Genomic DNA, 5,593 nt, shown 5'->3' on the forward strand with positions numbered 1-5,593 from the left:
ATTTTAAAATATTTTTGTGTTACTGACTTCTAGTTTAATTCTGTGGTCAGAGGAGGAGCCCTGGTGTGGCAGCAGCCCAGGCGCTGTCCCCAGAGAGGTGGGAAAGGGCTGAGCACCTGGGAGGTGGGGGGGTGCCAGGCCCACATGCACGTACATCAGGAGGGTCCCTCCCTGGTGCCCTCTGCCCCTGCAGGTGCCTGGCCTCGGCCCTTCTGTCTGGCATCTTTTTCACTCACTGGCTCAGCATCATTGCATCACGGCCGTTGGCTCTGTGGGGTCTGCGGTCAGAAGCTGACTTTGAAATCCCACCTCTGCAGTTTCCCAGGTCAAGTAAGCTCCTGGGCCTCCCGGCCTCAGTTTTCTCATCTGTGAAATGGGATGAAGACACTAGCTCGCAGGGTAGTTTTGAGGACTCAGGGAGCCGGGAAACCTAACGTGCTCAGAGCAGGGCCTGGTGCCCGGGCGTTACTGAGCCTTGCCTGTGGGCCCTGGCACCGAGCAGGAGGGCGAGACCGGAGGGGCTGCGGCCAGCAGAGCCATCACGCCGGGGGTCAGAGGGACAAACACACAAGCCAGAGCATTCGGACCAGTGCCCCGGGCGTGATGCCTTCCTGGGGAGCAGGAGGCAGCTCGGTCCTCATTGCTCTGCACACAGCCAGCAAGAGCTCACCCAGGGGCTGGCCTGGAGAGCTGGAGGCGGGGACACCCCGCTGGTGACAGGACGGGGGCTTAGGAAGGGCGGCCAGCCAGGCTCGGGGAGTGCGGGCCCGCTCCTCCTGGCCGGGGCTGCTCCCGACATTCAGATCGGGGTGGGGGTGGCATCTACCCCATCACATCTCCCGGGTTCCTGGATATGCCCCATAACGGAGGATGAAGTGGTGTGCAGGCCAGGGGGCTCCCCCAAACCGCAAGAACCCCTTTAAGGCTCCAAGGAGTGGTGGCGAGGCTGTAGGTCTGCCGGGCCTGGACCGACTTCGCCCAGGCAGGAACCCCTGCAGGTGGCAGGCAGCTGGCAGCCCGGGCCCTGCGGTCATAGCCTCAGGACGCCCGGGGAGGGGCCTCCTTCCTGGTCCCGGACTCATGGTCTCAGACCAGCCTCAGTCTCGGGACTGTCACCACGGAGGCTGGCTGACCGTGGCTTCCTCTTGGGGCAGCTCTGGCGGTGCAGCCCGTCCAAAACACACGTCTCATGGTCCCCGATGGCTACGCAGCCTCTCCCTTTCTGCCGAGGTGACGGAATTATCAGCTCAAGGCCACATTTCCTCAAGAGCTGTGGCCACGTGACGAGGTCCTGCCCAGGGGCCTATGACCCACTTCTGGGTTCTGCCCTGAAGGGAAGGGCGTGCTCTCCACTTCCCTAGGGCTGGAATGCAGACGAGAGGAGCGCAGCTGGGCAGCTGCCTTGCAGCAGGAGACAAAGCCTTCCGTTAAGCCTGGCAGAGCAAGAGGTGGGAGGGGCCTGGTCCCCACATACCAGCTATGCTCAGCAGGGTTTCCCAGAGAAACAGAGCCAACTGTGTGTGTGTGTGTGTGCGTGTGTGTGTGTGTGTGTGTGTGTTTGCTTTACTCAAAGTCCACCCATCTGAATGTTAATCTCATCCAAAAACACCCTCACAGCAATCCCAGGATAACATTTGACCAAATGTCTGGGCACCCAGTGACCCAGCCAAGCTGACACAGAAATTAACCATCACCCCAGCCTCGGGCTATGACGTGGGGCCTCTAGGTCAGGGCAGCTGGGCCGTATCCCGTGGGCTCCAGGGTGCTGCCCCCAGGTTAGTGCAGCCCGGCTAAAGCAGCAGGTGCCACCTCAGAAACACTGATTTCTTGCTTCCCCCAAAATGCTGTGTCAGACACAGGTCAGCCCTGGGGCCACCTCCGTGAGGGGCTTGGCTGGGGTGGTCCCACTCCTCCCAGCTGGGAGCCCGCGCCTGCTCAGATGCCCTGACAGACACTGTCCCGTGGGCCACACCCCTGGATGGCCCAGCTGGTTGCATAAGGCAGGCAGCCCCACCCGGGCACCTCAGGGGCTCTGGGGTCCCGCTGGCCAGGTTCCTCTGCCCTGTGCCCTGGGCCTCACTTTCCCAAGGGCTTCTGCCCAAGCCTTGCCCTGCGGGCTGCCCGGTGGCGTCCAGAGCAAATCAAGGATCCCGCTGTTCCCTGGGTGGTCCTCCGCTGTCTGTCCAGCGTGATGGCCCTCACCTCACCCAGCCTCTGGACCCTCCTGCCCTGGAGGAAGGGTCTTGCCCCAGAGCATTGCCCCCCAGTTTTGGCCCCTAAGTTCCCATGCCCACTCCCCCTGGAGCACAGGACACGTTCTGCAAACCGAGGTGGCACCACAGGCCTGGAGCCCGAGCTCGAAGGGCGGCGGGTTCGGGAGGGAGGCCCCAGGGCCGCCAGGTGGCTCAGGTGCATGAGTGGCACCCTGGAGTTGGGCTGCCTGACTTGCTGAGCCCCTCGGTCCAGACTACCCCGGTGGCTGTCAAGGCTGGTGCTGGGCCGCAGGAGGACCCGGACCCCAGCTCTGAGTGGCCGGTTTCCAGACCCATCTCTGGCACAAATGTCACAACCCCCCTGGGTCTCGGTTTGTTTGTTTTTTTTTTTAATTTATTTTATTTATTTTTGGCTGCATTGGGTCTTTGTTGCTGCGTGTGGGGTTTCTCTAGTTGAGGCGAGCGGGGGCTACTCTTCGTTGCAGTGTGCGGGCTTCTCACTGCGGGGGCTCCTCTTGTTGCAGAGCACGGGCTCTAGGGGCACGGGCTTCAGCAGTTGTGGCTCGCGGGCTCCAGAGCTCAGGCTCAGTAGTTCTGGCACACAGGCTTAGTTGCTCCGCGGCATGTGGGATCTTCCCAGACCGGGGCTTGAACCCCTGTCCCCTGCATCGGCAGGCGGATTCTTAACCACTGCGCCACCAGGGAAGCCCCTCGGTTTTCTTATCTGAGAAGTGGGAGCTGAGCCTGAAGGGAAGGACTGGACCCAAGACTCTCTGGAAACAGGATGGCCGCACCCAGAGGCGGACACTGGCGGACGGGCAGGCCAGGGCAGCCCAGGGTAGGCTCTCGCTCCTGGAGGTTAGCCCCTGGGTCAAAAGAGGGGTTCCACTCCTGCCCTCCCATCAGAAAGCCATCCAGGCCCCTGGGGACCCGGAGAGGCTTGTCTAAAAAGCTCTCTCCTCAGCCGAGTCTGAGTGCCGGTGTCAGGAAAGGGCACGCTGGGCCAGGAAGGCCGGGGAAGGAGGGGGCAGGACCCTGGGTGGAAACGTCTGCTCAGGCTTTGTGGGCTGAGAGGGGCCTCCTGGAGACTCTCCCTCCAGGGCTCACCTCCTGACTTTTGCCAGCTTCCTCCTCTCACTTCCACTGGGCTTTAAACCCCCAAGGGGCATCACCTCCTCCAGGCACTTCCTAGCCCAGGTTAGGAGCTCTCCCACCAGCCCACCCATCCTTGCATTCGTTAGCTCGCTCCACACGTGTATCCCTGCTGCGTGCCAGCTACTACCTTTGGTGCGTGGGTGACTCCGGCCGGTGGCAGGTCCCAGGCCTCGTGGCCCCTGCGCAGGACACAGCGTGGAGCGAGCACCCGCCCGCGCCCGCCCGTGTGGCCAGTGCCCAGCCCTGTCGCTCCCGGTGAAAGCATGAAAGCGCTGCTGGCTTTAAGGCAGCTCCAGCTCCGCCTCCTGGAAGGTGCCCCCGCACCTCCCGCCCCCAGCAGAGGTCAAGCGCCACCGTGCATGCGGCGTGCCCCTTCTGCTGCTCCTGGCCACCCTGGCCGGGGTCGCGGGCTGGGGGGGGGGGGCTTGTCCTCACTCCTAACAAGGCTCCGGTAGAGGGAGGATGAGCGCCGGGCGGGGGGACGAATCCCTTTGCTCCGAGCCTCAGCCTCCTGATCGGAAACAGGTCGGTTCTAGCACCTTCCCTCCCTCGGGCTAATCCATGGCAGGGCCTGACAAAGGGCACTAGTGCGGGCCAAGCCCTCCTGATGGGACAGCCACAGCGGCAGGAGCCCGGAGCATGGGAGCCAGCAAGAGCTGGCAAGGACCTCTGGTCTGTAACTCCATCCCCACAACTTTGTCCCCAGTTGCAGGAGGGTTCTGAGATGCTTTTCAGTTTTATGTGAAATCATTAAATCCAATAGAGACATTAATGGGGCACAGACTACTTCTCTTGATCCACTGGAAACCTTCAGTAAATATCCAAATAAGGGCTGAGGGGCAGGGGGATACAACTTAATCAGTCCGAAGGCTTTTGACAAACACAAAGGTGACCTTGGTGACTTGAGGTGGTCATCACGGGTCCAGATGGGCTACAGCAGAAGACCCAGCTCCCCTCCCCCACACAGGTGCCCCCAGGTGTCTGTGTCCTGCTCTGTCCTGGATCACAGAGCCACTTGTTCTCGGGGAACCTGGCCAGCACCGCTTGACTCTTGGAGGGGATTAAAGGATGGCGGTGTGGATGCCCGTGGAAGCGGCCTGGGCGCCCACATCGCCGTGCCCCCCCGTCTATCGCTGGCCCTGCTCCGTGCACCAGCTATGCCGGGACTCCAGTTCTTCCACGTGGCTGCAGGGGGACTCTTCCCCGCCAGTCCTGGTGACAGCTGGCTTGGCTCAGCTCTAAAACCTGTATAGGACAGGCCTCACCAGGCCCAGAAACTGCATGGAGGCCCTGGCCTGGCGCTCACGGGCCACCTCCCTGATGTCTCCCCCAACACCCAACCCCAGGACCGCCCAGGAGGCTTACATTCTCACCTCCTTTGGGTTTCTTCCCAATGCCACTCCCTTTTCCACCTAAAAGAGCCACCACCCCATCCCTGTCATGCATTTGTCTGGCCTCAGGGCCCGCTGCAGGGCCTGGTCAGTGTGGAGCCCCTTCTTCAATGCCCCTGCCCCCAGGCCAAGAGTGAGCACCCAGGTGGCAGGTGGCTCTTTCCCATCTGACCCCTTCTCACCACCTGCACAAAGCTCAGGGCCTGGAGACTCAAGTGGGGGAACTGTGGACCACAGGGTCCCTAAGGCCTCTCCCAGCCCCAGTGACCCCTCCCACGGGTGAGGAGCGTTTGCCTGCCCTTACCCTTTTCATGAACCATCTCGTCTGAAACAAGCCCACGCAGACGACCAGGGTGTAGGCGGTGCAGACGCCCGGCCTCAGAGCTGCCCCCTGAGCTGGGGCGGCAGGGCGGGTCTGATGCGGGGGCCAGTGGGCCTGGGTCAGGACCCCAGCCGGCCCCCAGGATGGAAGGCTGGAGGGCGAGGCAGGGCCCCTTCCAAGGGCCAGCCCGCTGACCGCCAGCCTCACCTCCTGGAGACCCCAAGAGGTCCGGTCCTAGCCGCCACTGTGCTCGGACGGACGAAGGCCCACCCTTCTCTCCTGCCAGGAGCGCTAACCAAGGCCTCTGAGCCCCTGCCGCCCGGCCGGTCGCACAGGGCGGAGTCGCCGGGAGACCGGAAAAGGCAAGAGACCTGCTCGAGGTCACACAGCGGGTCACAGGCAGGGCGGGGTGGCCGGCGAGGCCGAACCAGGGCTCCAGGCCGGACGGTGTGGGGAGTGGGGACCCCGAACGGCCGGGCCGCCGGCGGGGCCGAGCCCTTCGCGCCGGGGAG

The sequence above is a fragment of the Balaenoptera acutorostrata genome, chromosome 5 (assembly GCF_949987535.1).
Source record: "Balaenoptera acutorostrata chromosome 5, mBalAcu1.1, whole genome shotgun sequence".
Lineage (NCBI taxonomy): Eukaryota > Metazoa > Chordata > Mammalia > Artiodactyla > Balaenopteridae > Balaenoptera > Balaenoptera acutorostrata.